Consider the following 23641-nt stretch of genomic DNA (forward strand, 5'->3'; position numbering starts at 1 on the left):
ACAGTAGGGATGCACCAATATTAAAATTTGAAAGTATATTAAAAGTATGCCAAATACAATTAATACAATAAAATACAAGAGAATGTATTTGCCATGTATTTTTGTTGCTGGCGTCAAGAAACCAGACAAATTAAGAAGAGTCCAACACAAACAGGTTGTGTGACATTCCTGAATAGAGAAAACTGGAATATTAAAAGGTTTCACTGTTTGATTTTAAGAAAATGTAAAAAAATTTTTTTAAGTTTTGGGTTTTCCTCTTGACACCCGATGGAAAATCTGGGTCCTGAAGCAAAACCAGTGGACAACCACTGCTTTATGGCATCTTCTATACGTTTTGTGTGCAGTTACTGTAGGTATGTAGGAGTCTGTTAGTTCGGATGGGAGTAGTTGTGTGTTAGCTTTCAGCGAGCGTGTATGTTGATCCGTAGGTGTGTGTTTGTGGGTGTATGTAATTGCGTGTCTTTGTGTCTGTGTGCGCGTGTGGGTGTGCGTCCATAATTGTGTGTGTCCTCCTTATCTGTTCTCCTCTCCTTTAGTTCATTGGCAGACTAGCTGAGCTCAAACTGTTCAGCTGCGACTAGTCCAAGCCCAGTAATTACAGCTTGTCAGAAAGAATTAATTTTCTCATTTCTCATAAAGATGTGTAAAAATTACCATGTTATTATACACCGACACTCTCCAGAGGCACACACCAAATTTAATTTAGAATTCTTCCCGCACATTAAATTAAATCCATAAATAAGAGTTTAGGCATTGGTAGGGAAGCATATGTTCGTTAGGCCAAGCAGGCTGCTTGGGCCTGCGCTAATGTCTATTGTAATGTTTTAATAGCTTGTGCCTTCTAAGCACCAATAAATTTATATGATCACAACAGGCGACGTCGAGCGCACGGCCAATTAGGAGTGCCGACGCCGCCGCTGCTGCTGCTGCCCTCAGGAGGAAAGAGAGGTGGGAAAACTGGAGGAGAGAGAGAAACAGACAGACACAACAGGCTATCTGGATCTCTTATATATTTAAATAAAATATAGAAATATATATACATACATTTCAAGTTTTTGACATGATGTTTTGGAAATATTTGGATGGATGGACGGACGGACGGACAGACAGATACAGTAGACAGACTAGGGTGAGTCTAGGGTGAAAAAAAATAGACAAAATTGGAACATGCTTTGGTCAAAATGCTCTAAGAAATCTCCCATCTTTTTCATTTTATTGAATATTTTAGGCAAATTTAAAGTATGCTTATAGCTAACAACTATAGCGTAGCTAAAAGAGTTTTACTACGTTTAAATCCATTCAACAGACTTCCCAAAATTACCACAGATAAAAACCCCGCTCCGTCTGGGCCTATATGTCATCAAAATAAAATCATTAGAACAATTTTGGCAGGTATATGGTCTATGCCAGAAAACAAAAGTCAAGCAGCTTGATAAAAGTTTGCAGTTGTCAACTGAACAATGTTTTGTAAGTGGGTAGAGGCTCTAGAGTCATTAGGGACTGGGGACAGAGCCATGATTTCTGGATCAGAGCGCATCATGTCATCGTCTAAATCAGGCATCTACAAATGAAACGCAACATCAATCAGACAACTATTTATAGTGCAGATAAAAGAGAAATCTAACACTAATAAACGAGTTTGTTGCCTGCCCAAACTCCATGTACTTTACAGGGATGCCCACAGAGAGAAATAAAGAGATACAGTGAGGAGGTGGAGACAGTAAAAGAGACACACAGAAAGAGGGAGAGGATGGTTGGTTGGAGATGAAGGCATAGGAATGGTGGATCTCGCTGCGAGGGGGTACAGGATGGCGGTCTCCCACTGGCACGCTGCATAGACAGTAGGAAGTCATACACAGACTCACACACAGTGGGCAGTGCCACAGTCAGAAAGACGGAAATAGACAGAACTCACACATACCGCCAACTGAGTCTCATAGGCTTCATGAAATATGACTACAAGCTGCGAGACAGCGGCCACTCTGACACACTCAAGCCCGTCTGTGATACGGTCCCACACACACAGACATGTATGGCACACATACATGACAAAGACACCCACCAACAGCCCCAAACACAGATGAACAGACTCACAGCCCCTTCTCCAGAATCCATTAACGCACACACACACACACACACACACACACACACACACACAAACAAAACCAGCCCCCTGATGGCGCTCATAGGTGAGTTGAAGTGTGTGAACATATGTTGTCCAAAGAGCCAGGAGGCAACGTCTATTACATGATCAGAGCTTTCAGAGTTCATTACTGAATTATGTGTGACACCATTAAAGCATTTGGAACACAAACCACACTTAGTTCTTTAACGTGTAGTTGAGAAATACAGATTTTTTTTTCTGCTTCCTGAAAGCAAATTCACGGTATAAATGGCTACTTGTACAGTATATCTTCCAAATTTTTAAACATCAAGTCATGTGTGACTTTTTTCTCTCTTTTGTTCCTACTGCATGTTTGGATTGCAGTATATAAGAAAATAAGAAAAATAACTTATAAAAACTTATAAAACTGTATATTGTTATAAAACATATAAAACTGTATATTGTTATAAAACATTTAAATTAATGTATAAAATCTAACTGATAATTGTATTAAATACAATTTAATACTGATTAAATTATATATTGAGGAAAAGTTAAATTTAACTAATACAATAAACTGCAAAAATGTACATTTTCATTTACATTTTTTGTGTCTGCCATGCACAAGTGGCACAGGGCGACAAGGTGAATATATACATTTTTAAGAATCAGTCAGTGGTAAAACCTACATAGATTATCAACCACCCTTACTAATGGTGGTAATGGCCATTTACTATGTGTCCAAATATATCTGGAATACTGTACACCCTCACATCAGCAGACAATCACAAGACGACACCAGACATTACTGCTTTGCTTTAGTTGTCAAAGAGTAACAGGCTATGAGGATACATAATGTCTGTAACAATGACCAAAAAATGAAAGCACTGGGAACGTTTATAAAAGCCTTTTGCAGATGCACATATTACATACCAGTCAGTTGTGTTGAGGCTTCTTGTGGTGAAAAAGTTTTATTCTTGTATCTTCTGCTACCTGAACAAAACGAACACAAAAAGAACAAGTTAGAAACTTCACTCAGGCTCTCCAGCCCTCTCGACACTGAAGCATTTCTCTGCTTGAAGAGGTTTGTTTGATGGTGGAACAAAAGTATTAAACTTTGTTCTGCCAAGCTGAGTGTTGCATTGAAACTATAATTTTGCTTTGTTTTAAGTTCTCCCCCAACGGGAGAACTTCTGGACCTCAAAGACGGACATTGTGTAGATTTTTCTATCCATAAACAACTTGAAACACTCTTAATCCACTTCACAGAACTTATCATTGCATCTGTAAATTGTACAGTACTTAAAATGTCACGTCTAGAGTTTATGAGTGTAAGCATGCAGAATAGAGAGGATTCTCTCAGCTTTATCAGAACTCTTGGCAAGCTCTGATTCTCCTCAACAAACCCGGCGCTAAGTCTTATATCATCCTTCTTAGAACTGAATTGGTAAACCATGTCATTTGTGAGTAGTTTTGGAAGATTTAGACCACTGTCCCCTTGCTAACAGATCAAACCAGATGAGATTTAGGAGACACAGTTGTATATGTCTTCACTGGAACATTGCAGGGACGTGCTGGAGAGACATGGTTGTATAGTCTAAGAGAACATTGGGATCTTTCATTACATGAGCTGAGCCTCATTGTAAGTTTCTAATCTTGCACGCTCCCGTATATAATCCGCAGAGAAAACTTGGATGTCATCATCCAAGTTTAGCGTGCAGCGTGAAGTCCTCAGTGAGGTGGAAATGGAACATGATTGAACGGCTAAACCTCGGATGAACATACATCGAACTCTTTTAGGTCGATCACGTAACCAAGATTCTTGCGAATTGGGGCCAGTGGTTCTCCGATTGCTAAGATGCGTCGGACCACCCTGGTGCTATACCCGAGGGGGGAGGGTTTACACTCAGAGGATTGTGGAGATGTCTGTACAACACATATAGATGAATTTGGGCCCACAATAGAACAATAGACAGCAGGATTCGAGATAACTATGTGTGGTTGTGTCTGTATGATGGGTGTGAACATACTATATAAGCATTATAATCATCTTAGAAGGTTTTTAGGATCATAAATGTATTTATAATATATATTCAAATAATAGAATAATAAATATAATCATTATAAATGTTTATATATATATATATGCACACAAATTAATTACAAATATTAAATTACTTTAGTAGGCAAAAGAAAATTATGTGTAAGCCTACATGTATAATATGACTAATTACATACTATATTATAAGCATTATCATCACATAAGATTTTTAACATAAGAAACTAATTCAGAGAAGTGTGTCCAGACTTTTGGCTGGTAGTGTAAATACGTGGATGATTACATTAGACACAAACACTTAATATAAAACTCTAATGTCTGTGCTTGGAGCTACTGTAGATAGGAGTGTGTGCATGTTTGCTTATCTGTGTGTATATGTATATCTATCCTAACGTATGAGTGTCAGTGCAGGGCCCCTGCTTATAGCGCAGTCTTATTTACTCCTGTCAGCCCATAAAGCCAGCCTGAGTGCCACACTGATTGAAATCCCCTTTTGTGTGCTATAGTCTTCAGTGATGTGGCTTTTCTCTCGGCCTCGTCTCATGATGGAAGCCTGTACTGTTAATCTGAGAGTGTCCACTGAAAGGACGAAATGAGTTCCTGGGCTGAATGCACTCTTTAACTCATCTGTCTTGGTCTATTCAGACGTGGGGCGTGAGAGCTGGCGGCTAACACCTCCACAACAATACACGGCAAAGCAATGCAAACCTTCCTTACACAAACTACTCTGTCTCTAGGAGACTCGTTTTTCCCACATTATCTTACTCACAAAATAGTGGTAAGTAACATCATTTAAGACGAAATATTGTTAAACCATTAATTAGAGCATCTTTCTGTATTACAAGGGGGAAATAATAAGGTACAGGAACAAAAATAAGGTAACCCTAAAGGAAAACTGTTTGCACTTTTCCTTTCTGACAGTGTACTGAAATTAATGTATCATGGTACATCTTTTTTAGTTTTTTTTGTTTGTTTAAGTGTATAGGGTACTTGATTGAAAGGTTCTGGTCAAGCATCAACAGTATATGAGCCTCAAATGGTTTTAATAATATTGATAACTTTACATTTTCAAGAAGATTTTAGTTCTATATGACTTCTATAAGAGTATCTGGAAGTAGGAGTATCTGCTTTTTAAGTTAGCATACAGTTACTTCAGTATTAAAACTGATTATTATTATTATTATTATTATTATTATTATTATTATGTGTGGTATTATTATTATACTATTATGCCAGCCGCAGCTGGAACCAGCTTCCAGAAGAGATCAGATGTGCTCCTACAGTAGTCACATTCAAATCCAGACTCAAAACACTTCTGTTTAGCTATGCATTTACTGAATGAGTACTGTGCCGCTGTTCGTCCGACTGTTTGTACTGTACTGTATTTTATTTTATTTTTCTAAACTGTTTTAATTATTCTTATTTCTTTTTATTATTTTTATTTCTTCTATGTAAAGCACTTTGAATTGCCATTGTGTATGAAATGTGCTATATAAATAAACTTGCCTTGCCTAAAATGCTTCTCAAAAAAAAAAAAAAAAAAAAAAAAAAACAGCAGTAAAAATGGTTACGGTCAATCTTCAAAAGGAAGCCGGCTTGTCGAAGTCATGGACTAGCTAAAAAAAATACATAAACAGCAGTAAAAATGGTTAAGGTCAATTTTCAAAAGGAAGCTGCCTTGTCGAAGTCATGGACTAGCATTTAGCAGATGTGCTTCAACATGTAGCGCTTTAGTGCTCATCATTTTCTGTAACTGCTACTGTTACATTTCTGTAGCATGTGTGTTAACTGCTAAGCTTTATCATCATCAGCTTACATCCCAAATTTCATGTATGACGATTTAGGTATGATACAATACAAAATTCAGATTAGCGAACATCCAGTACAAATGATTAGCAAAATTAGCTCAAAGTCTGACTGGAAACCTGGTCAAGTTCAGAAGCCATGTGTATCGATGGACTCCATTAGAGACAGAATAAGAATAATATCTCATTGTTGTTGGGGTGGAATTCCCCTCTGAGGAGAGATAAGTCGGGTCCTTTGTTCTCTGGCCTGTGTGACAGAACGCTTGCATAATGCAGTCATAGAAAATGGTTACTATGTCAGGCTGCAAAGCAAAGTGGGCCTGTGGTCTGTTTATTTGTTGAAATGGAAGGATGGAAAGATGAAGGAATTGTGTTGAAGACAGAGAGAGATCATACGACTGTTGTCTTACATAAGGTCCAGAATGGTTGTGTGAAACGGAGCATGATGGCTCTTCCACGCAGATAAAGAGATCAGGAAACATGACAGGAGAGGGTTGTACTAAGCGGCACTAAACAGTTTTGCTATTTGGACAAAGTCATCCATTAAAGATGCTAATTACTTGAAGGACTGTTTGCTGGACTAAATAAGGGGGTTTCCTTGTTCACACAGCTATTTTAATCGCTGGAGGTCAAAGGTTGCTGTTCTGTGGTTGTTAGATGGGCTGTGTAAATGGCTTTAGAGTTTGAAAATCGGATCAAAAATTACAATTAGCCATAAAATTAAGATGTTCTATTTTGACAATTAATCAGTTTTCTCAAAAGGTCCCTTTTCAGGCTAAACTAAAACTGGACCACTAGACCAGTTCTCAAACTCTGTCTTCAAAAAGTTTGACCTCAAAATAATTTACAGCCCTATGCCTTTTCCAGTTTACTGGAAAATAAGGAATTAAAAAAATTAGAGCTAAATGTAAAAATTATATTCATCATTTTAATTAAATAAAAATGAGAAATATCTTTATTTTTAACTCATGCTTATTTTGCTTTATTTTTAACCGTTGTACCGATTTTGCCTAAATAATTAATAAGTAATCTTGAGGCCCCTTTGAGAGTTTCCTATGGCCCCCTAGTGGGCCCCAACCCCTTGGTTGAGAACCACTGCTCTACACTATCATATCATAAACTTACATAACTAAGTTCTTAAAATCATTTTTTTTTTGTCTTAAACCCAATAATACATTTAGAATGTTGGTTCAGTGTTATTGCAGACAATATTTGAAACTCTACATGATGAAAAAAAAGTTCATCTGCGTGAAACTACAGTAGTATACACAAGATCAGTGTTTTCATACAATTAAGTTGTTTCCTGCTATGCAGGTCACATGCAGGAAATGAATGGGGAGGGAATCAAAGAGACACGGAGGAGGAAAATGAGAGATCTCTCTTCTGACTCGGTGTGACTGTGAGGTTAGACTCTGGAGTGAGCAACACAAAGAGATTAACTTATTTACATCTGTTACCTACTCTAATGGCTTTTTGTACTACTAATTTCAGCCATCTGCGTTCTCTCTGAAGACTTTGTCACACAAAACTAATAAAAGTCATCTGGCGCACACAATTAGAGAACACAGAACTATACAGAGAGGAAGATAGACTCAAAGACACTAGAGTACACAAACACACACACACACACAGGCATCGTGCAGCTGGACATATGACTGGGCATGCATTCCCTGTTGAATCACATGCTCATTGACTGACCGACAAACACGCATAATGCAGATTTTCAAAGTTAGTTTATAGGCTGTGATGGACAGTGGAAAAGATGAATTGCAGTACAGGGGGAAGATTTTGTTTTTGGAAACCTTTAAATCAGAAATTACAATTTACATTTTAGTTAAAATAACTAATCATGATATATACTATAACAATATTTATGATGTTGTATTGCAAAACACTTTTTCTGCAGTTGAGGTGGACAGGTTTGGTGGTATGGTTAGGCTTAGGGCTGGATTAAGGGGTAAGGGAATGGCCAAAATATATATAACCCAGCACTACCAGAGATGAAAAGTTGTTATTGAGTAAGAAGGAATCTATACATTATGAATGTTGTCTACATAGAACACTAAACTCATTTCAATAAAGCAGAATAAATAAATAAATAGAAAACTTTCCATGGATGTATAAGTTTACACACTAAGCAGGAAAAGTTGCACTCAAAAAGTCAGAGAAAACACTATGGTCACACACAGAAAAAAAGAAAAAAAGAAATGGAGAGAGTGAACTCACAGGAGTTTGTGTTGACTGGCAACAGGTGAGTGTGTGAACATCGGCAAGGGTTCAGGTTGAATAGGGCGGTGTTAGTCAGGACAGAGGGGGAGAGCTGTAATGCGGGCAGCAGAACAGCTGTGAGGTGGGGAGAAGGGGGTGTCGGAAAGCACGTCCAGCCAACCAATGATCTTGCTTTATTAAATTAATAAAGCTCATCTCAGCACGCCTGAACACACCAGCAGAATGACACCAAATCACACTGTTTTAATCACATTACATACGGGCCAGCTCATTAGCCGCACAGTCTACTGGGTTCATATGCAGTGCACACGGTTACAAACACTCACACACATCACCAAGTGCTAATGGCTACCGTTTGCATGTTACTCCTGCCCTCTACACAGATGTGCGTTTACTGAGATGCTATAATTTTTTAATAATTGATCGTGTTTTGTGACTTTGAGTGATTTTTCAGGATCATCCTTCTGTCCAGGACACTCTGGAAAAAGGCACGAACACACTCTGTATGCGTAAGCTAAGGGTCACACCTGCGTTCAGAAGTCAGCGCTGCCCAGGAGATAAATGACATTCGCTGAGTTTTCCTGGACGGACTTCCTGTAAAATGAGCCTCATCTCTTCTCATTCCTGTACAAAGAGGTCTATTTGAATAAATGTTACACAACCAATCTACCCTGCGGGGTTCAAGCAATGGTGTTTGTCCATCAGTGCGGTTTTGTGCGGTGCCTATGAATAAATATTTCCTTTTAGAAAGTCATTTTCTCAGAATGGGAGTGAAAATGTACCTAGACAATACAATCCAACATGCCAACAGTTTTACATATGATAAATAAATAAAAATGCTGAAATGGGTAAAGATGACCTAACACTGGGACAAACCATCTTCTGTTTGAAGCTTCTGTCTTATCACAACAAAATGGTGTGAAACAGATTTGATGACATCTTTGTTTGTTTGAAAACATTTTATTCAAATATTATTTCTCAAAATGTTCAAAAATTTGTCCAAATATCTCCTTTTTTTATGGAGCCCCTAAAGGGAACTTTTCAGAAATCAAAAATGTACTGACTTTCACGTGCACACGTGAAAAGTTTCTCTGGAAACTTTAGCGCGCTTACGTGTTACAATTACTGGTTCATGGGAACGGAGCGAAGCCGGTGGCGCGAGTGCTAAGGACGTGGTGTCACACTGGTCTGGAGTCCCACGGAGGAGCTCCGGAAGGATAAAAAGGAAGAGCGATGACAGTGAAGGATGAGAGAGGACCAGGCCTGGACTTTATGTTGCGTTTTATTATGTTTATATGCGGCAGTCGTCCGTGAGGAGCTGCCACTTTACTTTCGTTTTGTTGTTTGTATATTTGGTGATTAATGTTACGTTGAACATTCGCTGGTTTCTGCCTCATTCTTCCCTGAGCTTGAACCTTGTTACATCCTCTTTAGCACAAATCCTGTGGCGGCCGAGAAACCGTGCAGAGAAATGGGCCGATGGCGCAATCCGATGGAGCTCAAGGGTCCATAAAAAAAAGACTGTACAGTAAAACTGCAAAAAATGTGGCTTTTGTTTGGGCAGTGCGTCTTATTTCATGGCCTTATGTCTGCTTTAACATCCTCGCATCCTCTGCAATAGGCTGATGGCGAAATATACAGCTCAGTGTGCATTGTCCTATATGCCAAGTTTAATGGTCCGTAAAAAAAAAAAACTGGTACAGTAAAAAAGTGCTCCAAATGTTTATTTTGTTAGGGCCGTATATTTATATTGTTTCATATGAAACTTTAACCGCCAATTTAGAAATATCGGTACAGTAAAATGTGCTAAGTCGAGATCAATTACAAGATCGATTCACCCTTTATTAAACCACTTTGTTGGATTTAACATTTCCTTACAGGTGGCAGAGAAATGCCAAATCCATTCATTCAATTCTCACAGAGCTTATTGCGAGCAGCGCCATAGAGGACTTTAGGTAGCTTTACGTTATATAAAGGGGAGGCTCACGCATCAATAAGTGACAAACGAATAAGTAGCTGGATTCAGTCTTGTACTAAATGAACTGCTCTAACGAAATTACTTGACTCAAATCTGTTTTTATACAGTTGCAGAATTACTTGAACACTAATCAATAGTGTGATATTATTGATATTTTATTGACTACAGACGCTGGAGACACTATGGCCTTACTACTTTTAGACTTGAGCTCGGCTTTTGACTTCGTAGACCACAGGGTTATTTTATGTCGGCTGGAACGTTCTATTAGTGTCACAGGTATGGTACTCAAATGGTTCCAGTCTTTCCGGTCTATTAGAAGTTTATGTTTGTTTAGGTGTTGTTCATTTATTCTCGGCAGCTCACCTGTGGTGTACCCCAGGGATCGATTCTGGCACCCCTACTATTCTCATTATACATGCTACCTCTGGGAGTACCATTGCTATGCAGACGAAACCCAACTCTACATACATATAAAACACAAAGATAATTTTGTATTTAATAGAGTGGAAGTCTTCACAAACTCAAACTGTGGCTCACTAACAATTGTATGCTACTCAATGACGATAAAACCCAAATTATCCAGTTTGGGCCAAAATAGAACTCTGATGAAAACTCTATCGATCTAGACACCCTTACGCCATACCTTATCACTGACGTTAAAGACTTGGGATTTTACCTAAATAGTAGTCTTAAATTAGACAAACAAATTAATGCCATACTGTAGTTAGCGCTAACTTTTACCATCCTCGCCGGTTAGCCAAAATCAAACCCTTTTTAAGCAGGAATAGTTTTGAAACTGGTATCCACACTTTTATTTCAACACGACTCAATTACTGTAATTCATTGCAAGTCGGGTTACCTCTCTCCTCCGTCTATCGTCTCCAAATGGTCCAAAATGCGGCTACTCGTCTGTTCACGGGGAGCTGCAAGTGAGATCATAACACAACAATTCTACGCTCTCTGCACTGGTTGCCAGTCCGATCCCAAATTGATTTTAAAATTCTATTATTTGTTTATAAAGCTCTCAACAATCTAGCCCCTAAATACCTTTCTGACTTAATTGTCACTCACAACCCAACCAGATTTGACTGGGTAAACCCATCCTGATCTGCCAGTGATTTGATTTCGCCCTGCAGCTCAGGCTGGAAACCTGTACATTTATCTATCCTGCTTCCTTTACAAATTTGCAGGAATCAATCACAAACTGGCTTAATCATCTGGCGCACTATTGGCGGGTTTGATCCAATCCAATTCTAGAGCCGTTACGGCTCTGTCCAATTCCTTTTAACCTCTCGACGATGCTCAATGGCTTCTTTTTAACAAACAAATTGCTCGAGTGGGTGTAAATACCACTAACTTTCATGTATGTTTTGCACAACCTGCAAAAATCGCTCGATTCCATTGCTGCTTCTGCAAACCGCTGATCAACACGTTTGGTTACACATTTGCTGTCTGGAGTTTTCACGTCGCTCTGCAAATTACGTTTCCCGGATCGTTGGTCTGATTGGTTGAAGGACTATCCAATTGCGTACAGAGTCATTTGAACTATGCCCGTTGATCACGCCTCTTGTGCAGTAGAAAATACATAACAGACTCCCCCAGACCAATGTTCAATCTTAAAAGATTGAGCTTGGTCTGGTGATAGCCAGACTACAAGAAGATCACTTAGATCACAAAATCATCATCATCTCCTGTCTGTCCCACGATCTCGCCTACAACGCAGGGGTGATCAAGCCTTGGCTGGCCCTAAGCTGTGGAACAACCTACCACTACCTGTTGAAACGTTAGCCAAATTCAAATCCATGTTAAAGACACATCTTTTCTCATGTACTTTTAATCTTTTGTAACTTTTATGTGTTTCTTGCTCTTATTTTACTACTTCTTGAAATTGAATTTATGAAACATTGAACTTAGGCAGCTCAGTGTGCATTGTCTCGTATGCTATTGCGTTACAAGAAAATCAACCTATTTCACTGCGCTCTTTCTAGGGTCTTTATACTAGAGGTACTGCCCTAACGAAATAAAAATGTTCATATTTTACTGTACCACTATTTTCGAATTGGCCGATCAATTGAAGCGGCAGCGTGAAAAGCATGTGAACGTATCAACTATTCTCCTTTACTACTAGTTATAGCACAAAATAAAATTGAATGAACATCAGAATGAATGTTGAAAAATACAGAACAACTTACTGAATAGTGAAATTTGTGTCAATACCTAGCCCTATGCAGAACATCTTTTTTTCCATTTGATGAACAGTAAGAACAATCACAGCCAAACAGAATCCACCTGACTTTGATGACAGCATCCTCTTATAATGAACACAACATAATCATCCATTGGTGTGGACGATAATATTTATCATTATACAGTGGGTACGGAAAGTATTCAGACCCCCTTACATTTTTCACTCTTTGTTATATTGCAGCCATTTGCTAAAATCATTTAAGTAAAAAATTTTCCCCTCATTATTGTACACACAGCACCCCATATTGACAGAAAAACACAGAATTGTTGACATTTTTGCACATTTATTAAAAAAGAAACACTGAAATATCACATGGTCCTAAGTATTCAGACCCTTTGCTCAGTATTTAGTAGAAGCACCCTTTTGATCTAATACAGTCTTTTTGGGAAAGATGCAAGTTTTTCACACCTGGATTTGGGTATCCTCTACCATTCCTCCTTGCAGATCCTCTCCAGTTCTGTCAGGTTGGATGGTAAACGTTGGTGGACAGCCATTTTCAGGTCTCTCCAGAGATGCTCAATTGGGTTTAAGTCAGGGCTCTGGCTGGGCCATTCAAGAACAGTCACGGAGTTGTTGTGAAGCCACTCCTTCGTTATTTTAGCTGTGTGCTTAGGGTCATTGTCTTGTTGGAAGGTGAACCTTCGGCCCAGTCTGAGGTCCAGAGCACTCTGGAGAAGGTTTTCGTCCAGGATATCCCTGTACTTGGCCGCATTCATCTTTCCCTCGATTGCAACCAGTCGTCCTGTCCCTGCAGCTGAAAAACACCCCCACAGCATGATGCTGCCACCACCATGCTTCACTGTTGAGACTGTATTGGACAGGTGATGAGCAGTGCCTGGTTTTCTCCACACATACCGCTTAGAATTAAGGCCAAAAAGTTCTATCTTGATCTCATCAGACCAGAGAATCTTATTTATCAAAATAAGAAAAAAAATTGTAACCTTGGCCAGATCTGTGCCTTGCCACAATTCTGTCTCTGAGCTCTTCAGGCAGTTCCTTTGACCTCATGATTCTCATTTGCTCTGACATGCACTGTGAGCTGTAAGGTCTTATATAGACAGGTGTGTGGCTTTCCTAATCAAGTCCAATCAGTATAATCAAACACAGCTGGACTCAAATGAAGGTTTAGAACCATCTCAAGGATGATCAGAAGAAATGGACAGCACCTGAGTTAAATATATGAGTGTCACAGCAAAGGGTCTGAATACTTAGGACCATGTGATATTTCAGTTTTTCTTTTTTAATAAATGTGCAAAAATGTCAACAATTCTGTGTTTTTCTGTCAATATGGGGTGCTGTGTGTACAATAATGAGGGGGAAAAAAATGAACTTAAATGATTTCAGCAAATGGCTGCAATATAACAAAGAGTGAAAAATGTAAGAGGGTCTGAATACTTTCCGTACCCACTGTAGTTACGTTTACAGATATCGTTCTTGGTGTGCACAGGCCGTTACTTAGTTCATTTCAGGATTCACTGTAATTCATTTTCCAGTCATCGCTTCACACTGAGATCTAAAAGCTGAGATGTTTATGCTGTTTAGTGGCCTCAGATCAAAAGCATAGTGAGTTCATGTGTTAGTAATGAGGAGAATAACACCCTGCTTTTGTCCACTCTTCACAAAGAACACAATAATGACACTGAAATAAACTGTGTCAGTGAACCGAGATGTAGCCGACATAAATAGCCGATGTGAGAAAGAAAGCAAAGGAAGTTCGAAACAGAGAGACAGGACGGCAGCACCATGATAGGGATCCATTAAGATCAGACCATCAGAACGCACTCAAGGGTCACAGACTTTTGCTATATCATTAACCAAACAACTAAAATTACCCATTCACTGTGTGCATACTGAAAACCCACACAGACACACACACAGGCCCTGAACTGTCACTGTGTCGTTTACAGAAACACCATAATTAAACATCTCAAAAACAAAGCACATACACTGTAATTACTCCCTCAACTGCTACACACCAAACCACAGGAGTCAGAAACATGCTTTTGTGGAGCACAATAAGTGTTTGAGTGTATGTTGTCATTAATATACTAATGCATGTTTTTACCTCATGTATCTCTCTAAACATACATTTATATACCCAACAGCTAATCAAAAATGATCTTTGATTTGCTGAAGTGCAAAGCGGGAATCGTTAGCAAGTTACATTCAGCAGTTAACCCCTGAATTGCTGTGCAAGATCCCATCCCTCCAGAGACATATATTCTTCTGGACAACAAAGTGATCTCACAAGCTTAGACCCTGTTTAAACCCGGTTTTAGGAATCGTCAAGTGGGCGATGTGATCTGATAGATCAAAATGCATCTCAATACCAAAATTAGAAAGTATACAAAAATCATCATAGTGTCTAATTATAAAGATAACTATACGCGCTGATGTTACGTCGTCTGCTGCTTTAAATGCCTAATGTGGTTTTCCCAATTCTCTTAGAATTACAACGATTATTAAGGGGGTCATATAATGTTATTTTCAAAACGTATTATTTTGTTTATTGGGTGTAATATAACATGCTTTAAATGTTCAAATTCATGATTGTACACTACAGTGAAACGCACCAATTTCTATAAAGCCCCTTCTTCTGAAAAACTCAGAGTGCTCTGATTGGCCAGCTGACCCAATGCATTGTGATTGGCAAAACACCTCAAACTTGTGCCGGAAATGTAAAGCCCCTTACCAAAACATTTCTGCGGGTTGATTTCCACTCCCATAAGTACAATTTCAGAGATGGAGAAAATCTCACTGGGCTATTTTGCTGATACTTTTGACTGGCCATTGACCTACTCTTTCTTCATACATAGTTATCCTTGATGCGAATGGGCCTTAAAATCTGAAAATGTGTTATTCATTTTTTACATCACATTATACTACAGAAACTAATAATGACTAAAAATCAACCAATCCCTTTTTCTTTGTGTCATTACAAAACCTCAAAAAAATCTGCTTGGGGAAATTCCCCCCTCAATTGAAATCCCAGCTTGTGCGAATTCCTGTTGAAATTACTCTATTTCATTTGTCTACATGAGATAGTCGAGAAACTGCCATTGAGATGAATGGGAATGCTAACAGATAGCTTTATAGACTAGCACCTGTTCTTCGTCTTCCAGTAAATAATTTTTTTAAATCACATAATTAACATTAAAATCAATCTGATACATTTTTTATAATAAGTCTCCCCCAACTCTTTGCATTGCTTCTACACCCCTGCAAAAGTCGCTGTTGTAGGGTGCTACGTTTGTGTGTTTGTGTGTTAGCATGTGAGATTTATCTATTGATTACGGCAGACAGTGAATCCCCACTGGCTGTTAAGTGCGTGCGGATTTCTATGTGTGTTATGTTGCTTGTTTTTGGGGCCCCCTTCTGTCTCCTCTCGTGAGGGAAAATCTCTGAATATGACAGGACATGAGGAGACCCGACCATGGCAAAGGACACGCATGTAAATAACAAACAAACGTGCGTGCACACACACACAACATCTGCGTCTGTTGGCATCCGGGTCTGTCCTGTGTCCGTCAGAGTGTGTGTGATTCTCAGAGACACATTTGTGTCAGCATGATCACAGAGTCTGCTTTTGTGTCTGTGGTCTCTCAGGAACACACACTGAGCTAACATTATTCTCTGATTTCTGTAGCTTCTGAGGCTTTACATACTTAAATCAACATGAAACGGCATTCACAACTCATTTTACTTGTGTAACTCGAGGTAAAACAGGGTGTTTATTCAGAAAAAGAAGGTGGGTGGGACTTCATTTTATCTATCTGGAATTATATTTAAATTAGTCCAGACTAGACAGAGGTTTCTAAGTGGCAGAAAAACAACTCAAAGAATCAGCAGTGCTTCGGTGAAATACTGTCGTGTCTCATTAATGATGGCTCGTATGAAGGAAAACTCCTTTCTGCCTTCCATCATTGCTAATGACCTCTTCTGTACCCTTATCAGCCTTTATGCAATCTCACTTGCTGTTAATTGAATGACAATTAATGGCCCACTTCCCTTATCAGCTTCATGAGGGGGTTCTCATTAACCATGTTAATGAACTGACCAGTTCCTTATCAGCCACAGTTCAGCTAGCGGCTAACAGCTAATGGCTAATTGTTAACAACTATGCTGGATCTGAGGGCTACATGATAATTTTGCTTGACTAGGAGTTAAACTGGGGTCAATGCTGAGGTCAAAAAATAAAAAAAATAAAAATACAACAATGTAAATAGAGCCATGGCACAGCAGTACCATGATGGAGTCAAAGTATTGATTCAAGTCCAGTCTATATTTCCCCTCTTTTTCCTTTACTACATTTCTGTCATCTCTTTCTTGATAAAGCCCAGCTAGTCATACTAGCTTAAACTGGTCAACCTGGTTTTAAATGAATATTAACAAACATATAATTTTAAATTGTTTATATATGTTGTCTACGTAATATATACATAATTTTAAAGATTAATTAATAGCAATCAAAATGTATTACATGTAGCATACATATATAACCCATTAGGACTATAATGACTATTAGTGACCAGTCTGAATCAGCTGAAAACCAGCTATAACCATGTTTTTCTACAGAATGTCAAAAACTATCAGGTTTATCATCTAATACAGACCATATCTCTGAACAGACATTAATCCATTCCACGCAGCAAGGATCTAAACCTTACACCCCCATCCACTCATATAGTAACCCTGACCTCAGGCTTTCTGTCACACATTAAAATCCATTAGTTTCACCTTCATACAAACCAGCTTTACAATCAAACTGTTTGTTCAGAGGCCATTTCTGGTCATGCCCATGGGAGGAACTACAGTACAGTCCATGTGTGGATGAAGAAACAAAGCTTTTCAAATGAAAGAGAGCTCAGGGGAATAAATAAGGTTTCAATCTCCTTATGATACTAGAAGTAATAACACACATCCTTAAAATAAATAATTGTGAAGACACATACACAAATATACAAACACAGATGGCACAAAGAAAAGCACCTTGACATACGTGCACACACACAAATTCACAAATGTGTCTCTAGTGGCTGAGATCTCGCCGGTATAAACTTGTTTTTATCTGACACAGTTGCTTCCGTTCATCTGTGGTGTGGATGTGTCAATACACAATCGCCTGTGTCTTTTGTTCACAGGAAGACTTCCCCATTTATCAACTCTCTCTTTCTTTCTCTCTTATTCTCGCTCCCTCTGTCCCTCACTTCCTCTTTCTGACGGGTCTAGAAACCTGTACATTGCTCTACTTTCATCAGGTCACTACATACTTTTGGCAGAGAAATTTGGATTCCACCATATATTTACTTGCTTTTTTTCACATAGACCAGTATGACATAAATACCATGATAAACTACAAATCCCATGTTAGATGCTCTGAAACGCAAGGATTGTGGGCTGTCAATTCACAGACCCTGGCACCAGAAACATACACACATCATGCACACAGTGAAATCAACAAAATGTCTATGTGCTAGACCATGTAGTGCAAAATCCTCTCTAACCCTCTCAACATCCAGGGCATGTGCTGACATATGAGCGAAGACAATCGTCTCATTGGCTGTGTACAAACTATGTTGATTTTTTGTAAATACAGAAATTTCCTGAATTTTAAGTGAATTTGGTCGTAGAATGTGTTTGTCATTGCTTTAAACATCCAAACTCTGTAGACACACAATAAAAGACATAATATACTGTACAATACAAAACCAATCATATTCAGACAATGAAACCGTGCACAGTTAAAACATAATAAATATAAAAGCACAAAAAGTGTTTTTGTGGGTTCAGTGTAAATTCTTCAGTATACAAGTAGCCACTGTGAGACGGAGAAACAGGTCACATCCTTTCATTCCTCCACGTTGCCTGGTCAATATACCCACAGAAGAGCGAGTGAGAAGACAAAGAAAACTAAAGGTATTGATTTGATGTCACAGTCAATTAGTGAGGAAAGAGCAGGGAAACATCCCTCAGATCTATAGGAGGAAAATAAAGAGCATTTTCTTTTAGGTGAATGGCTTTTTTTATTTTGTTTATATAATTTTATTTTACATTTAAGACGGAATGAGAAATATTTGCTTTGATCCAGACAAGGCTGAGAAGTAAAATGTGGCGTCAATGGAACAGAAAGAGATTTTTTTTTAGTTAATGACTAAACTGCTGACTGAGGAACTGAATCAATATATTAGGGCTAAGCAACACTATACAGGATTTCATCTCTTCACTCTCTTTTGCATTAATACTCTCTGAAGTCACACATTTACAGAGCAAAGGTGACAAGAACGGCTTGTGGCAACAAACACATCACAAGAATAGCAACTCCAAATAAATACTATTAGCATTAAAGTAAAATAAGTTGTGTGACTTTTAGTCCACATGTGCATGTCTTTGCTTATTGCACTTCTAAAAAAAAAAAAAAAAAAAAAAAAAAAGAAGCCTACCAGATAAAAAGGGACTGATTGCAGATGCATTAAGTTATATGACAATCGAAAACATGTAAAATGCAAATTAATAAACCATAAATTGCCTTTCTGTGAACTATCTGTAATGTAAAAATCCATTACACAGGTTGATTTCATAAAGCATTTGAGATGGCAGTGAAACAATGAAGACAAATGGTCCTGCGCTCTCATCACAAGTATGACTAGTGCTTTGGGAATGGGGGGACGCCACCGCTGAATTCATGTATGATTGTAAGAGCAACAGATCTTGCTGGAGAATGAATCAATCTGCTTCCCTGCCACAGGGACACCTCAGCTTAATTATAACAGACACGCACTCACACAGACAGCGAGAGAGAGCGAGAGATGGAAGGATAAGTGGGACTGATATGGAGTGGGGTGACATAATAAAGAAGAACAGATGCTAAACTGCTCTGTGGTCCTTCTCCGTGGGTCAGAGTCGTGAAAAAAGCTGTAACAGGTTAGGGGGTAACAACCATTAGGGGGTTTCACAAAGCTGCGCTTGAAATAGACTTAGTGTGGAAGGAGTGGTCATTACAGTAAATGAGTCAGACAGATGTACGTCGGTACGCGACCTGCTATGATCGGTTAAGTACGTGCATGCGAATCTACGTGCATCCGTCAGCATATCGATGTGTTTGAGGGGTCCAGGGGCAGAGGGAGGATACTGTTATTTTACAGAAAGGACACGGCATGTCAGAGCGCATTAGGCGAGGGTGGCGTGGGCTAAGCGCTGTCCCTCTGACAGGCAGCACAGGAGACATGGCATAATGAGGCAGGGCAGGGGCGCCTCTCTCTAGCCCGCGCCACTCAATTACCCAGCAGGCTTTTAGTGCCAGCGCGCTCCACTACAGCTAAATTACCCAAGGCCCTGTCTCCACTTAGAGCCCAGCCACTGTTTGAGCGGGTGGCTTTGTGACTGCCCGCACACACACTGGCTACTAAAAGGGTAATAAGGTCATTTGAATGCCGGAGCCATTAGGCTAATGCCACTCAAACGAACAAGTGTAAGGACGGAGAGAGCAAGACTGTGAGAGCAGGCGAAAAAAGGCAGCTCTTTCAGATCTAAGCGGGTCTTCTGTCCAGTTTTGTCAAGCGTTGGGATTTCAATGAGCTGCGTTTAAATCGCAGGGGTAAATAATCGTGCCGGTTAAGCTCTCGATGGAGCTAGGCTAACAATGCTAGGGCTGCTGTTGACGTCTGAGTGAATGATTGGCGCAGCTGTGGTTAGCTTGCACATGCATACACAGCCCCGGTCTCTGTCCATCACAGGAGGCCCTTAGCGAGAGACTTTGGCCAGCACTATTTAGTTCTGTTTATCACAGGGTAAACAGATCAGACACAAGCCAGAAGAGCTCACGTGTGATTCGCTAATACGCTACACACATGACCAAAAACACACAGGGTCTAATAACTTTATTAAAATATCATCTAAATATTTAATTAATTTTAGCACAAACACTATTTACAAATAAGGCACAATTGAGCTTGTGCTATATCTGTTTACAGGAAGTGATAAAATTAAGAGATTTGCGTACATTTTGTATTATCATGACAGCACTTAATCAAAATAAAGATCAAATGATGGAGAAGAGCATTACAATTGGTATATGTCCATACATGAAAGTGAATCAGGCTAAAAAACAAGCTTGTGTAAATAAGTGATGCCATCAGCGAGCGAAAATTATTCTTTGTAATTCTCCCCATTGTTCCCCATTGAGACAAGGCTGAAATCCTCCTCAAAAGACATCCACATTTTATAAGGCACTGACTGAGACAAAGGAGCACACAATTTAGGCAAGTAGCAGAGTGTACGTGACTGTTATCTACTCAAAACTGAGTTCTGGCAGAAACTGTAAGGACAAGCCAATATATTGTGTCATAACAGCATTTTGACCTGATTCAAGCACTCACAGAATGACTCAAACGGCTCATGGAAGTAGGTAGCAGACAGAGAAAATGATTACAGAGAGACAGTGGTGTCTTCACAGAATTCACCCCCAGTGGGATCCGACCCCTGGCCTCAGATGACAGGATCAGATCAAAAGGAAGGCGTGAATAGATTACGGGGGGGAAAAAAAATATTATTTTATTGCTTTTTAGCACAGTCTTTGGAAACATTAGAAGTGTTATGATTCTATATGCACAAACAGATAAGTACACAGGTTGAAAAGGCATATTGGATGTGCAGTTCTAGTTTTAAAGGGGTGATGAGAGAGTAGGATAGACTATATGTGACCCTGGACCACAAAACCAGTCACATGGGTCATTTTTTTTAACATTTGAGATCTATACATCATCTGAAAGCTGAGAAATAAGCTTTCCATTGATGTATGGTTTGTTAGGATAGGATAATATTTGGTCGAGATACAACTATTTGAAAATCTGGAATCTAAGGGTGCAAAAAAATCTAAACATTGAGAAAATCGCCTTTAAAGTTGTCCATTTATGTTCGCGATTGTGCTGCATTCACTCACAAAAATAAATGTTTTATATATTTACGGTAGGAAATTTACAAAATATCTTCATGGAACATGATCTTAACTTAATATCCTAATGATTTTTGCCATAAAAGAAAAATCGATAATTTTGACCCATACAATGTATTGTTGGCTATTGCCACAAATATACCTGTGCGACTTGTGACTGGTTTTGTGATCCAGGGTCACATATCATTCCCAAACAGAAAACTTGGCCAAACTTTGTGTTGTTTCTGGCTGTTGGTAGCACCTACAGCTCTGCAGATCCCAACATTGGTCACTGAGCAATCCAGTCTGATCTTAACACATTTCAGTGCATACTTCTTTGTGGTCATTTAATATAATACAGGCTGTTATTGAAGAATGGGGCAGCATATGATATGAATGATGCATGATATGACCCCTTGAAGTCATTCAAAAGTGAATATTGTATACCGTTCAAGCTGTAGCGCGGTACAATTTTGGAAGAAACAGTACAGCACCTTAAAACATCAACCTGCGCCATTGACACAATCCCCACTTCCTTTTTCAAAAGTGTGTTAAACTGCTTAGAAGCAGAGCTCCTAGAAGTGGTAGATTCCGCACTTCTCTATGGGACTTTTCCAAAGTCCCTTGAAACTGCAATTGTCAAGCCCCCTCCTGAAAAAGAGCAATCTGGATAGCAACATTTTGAGCAATTACAGACCAATCTCAAATCTTCCTTTCATAGGCAAGATCAATGAAAAATTTGTCTTCAATCAGCTGAACAAATTATTAATCTCAAATGGATACTTTGAGATAGTGGGATAGTCCTAAAATGATTCAGGTCATAATTAGAAGGGAGAGGTTATTATGTGAGTATAGGAGACCATAAGTTTGATTGGACATCCATGACATGCGGAGTTCCTCAAGGCTCAATTCTTGCGCCACTCCTGTTCAACCTGTATATGCTCCCACTGAGCCAACTAATGAAAAATAACCAAATTGCTTATCACAGCTATGCAGACGATACTAAGGGTGTCACGATTCTCCAAATCCTCGATTCGATTACATTTTCGATTCTAAAGTCACGGTTCGATTCGATTCTCGATTTAAAAAAAATAAATTGAAAGCACAAGCTATGCCATTTTAAGACTTTTATGCAATATAATAATATCTGACCTTTGTTCGCAATACCACACACTACATTGTCAAATTTAAAACGTTTATTAACAACATAATGTAACAATAACTTATATCTTCAGTCAATTGGAAACTTAAACAATATAACCTATTACCTGGCTATTATAGTCCCAGGGCTCCCTGGACTCCTCAGAGCAGTCACAGGCGAATAGCACGGCGTTTTAAATTGGGTTCCCACAGTGTTTGCAACGCAGTACGAGAGAACGTTCTCGTAAGGGAAGGTACTTGGTTACTTGCGTAACCTCGGTTCCCTTAGAGATAAGGGAACGAGTACTGCTTTGCCTTGCCGTGCTATTTCGCTCATATCAGGTACTTCGCTTCAGTCGATTTAAACCTAAAATCCTTTGGCGAGTTTTTTGTGAATTACACTCTCCAGCCGCGTCCAAATTGGCGCGCTCGAGGTTGGCAGGGCGCCATGCGCTCCCATTGGACCGTACGCCACTGCTAACTTGCCATAGGTTCGTGCAGTTGCCGCAGCACAGACAATCAGCTCGCTCAGACGAGATATGATGCTCTCGCTGTGCAGCTGCAATGTGTTTTAAAATAAAGGCTTCAATATTCTCGAGAAAAGGAGTTTTAACTATTACAGGCAAGCCGAGCTGCCGTGACATGGGGGCGTGGCAGCATCGACGATTCCATTTTTTGATTCGATAATCGAGATTGAGCATTGATTTCGATTTAAAATCGAAATCGTGACACCCTTAGACGATACACAGATCTACTTAGCCCTATCGCCTAACGATTACAGCCCCATTGACTCCCTGTGCCAATGCTATGAAGTCAACAGTTGGATGTGCCAAAATTTTCTTCAAAGACAAAACTGAAGTCATTGCGTTTTCGGAAATAAAGATGAAGCTCTCAAGGTGAACACATACTTGATGCTAGGGGTCAAACAACTATAAATCAAGTCAGGAATCTCAGTGTGATTCTGGAGTCAGACCTTAGTTTCAGTAGTCATGTCAAAAAATAACTAAATCAGCATACTATAATCTCAAAAATATTGCAAGAATTAGATTTTTTGTTTCCAGGCAAGACTTAGAAAAACTTGTTCATGCTTTCATCACCAGCAGGGTGGATTATTGTAATGGACTCCTCACTGGCCTTCCCAAAAAGACC

At 39.2% G+C, this 23641-nt stretch overlaps 1 protein-coding gene across 8 annotated transcripts in view; it reads right to left on the reverse strand.

The window, feature by feature from the left end:
- sox5 (SRY-box transcription factor 5) overlaps nucleotides 1–23641 on the reverse strand; it is a 213073-nt gene that overhangs the window by 109223 nt on the left and 80209 nt on the right. For 7 of the 8 annotated variants that reach the window (XM_082168111.1, XM_082168117.1, XM_082168118.1 and 4 more), the window contains one exon: nucleotides 3038–3097. The gene's annotated coding sequence lies outside the window, so the exon portion shown is untranslated. The remainder of the gene's footprint in view (nucleotides 1–3037; nucleotides 3098–23641) is intronic. The other variant, XM_082168121.1, reaches the window with a different exon arrangement.

The sequence above is a fragment of the Leuciscus leuciscus genome (assembly GCF_965113295.1).
Source record: "Leuciscus leuciscus genome assembly, chromosome: 4".
NCBI classification, from domain to species: domain Eukaryota; kingdom Metazoa; phylum Chordata; class Actinopteri; order Cypriniformes; family Leuciscidae; genus Leuciscus; species Leuciscus leuciscus.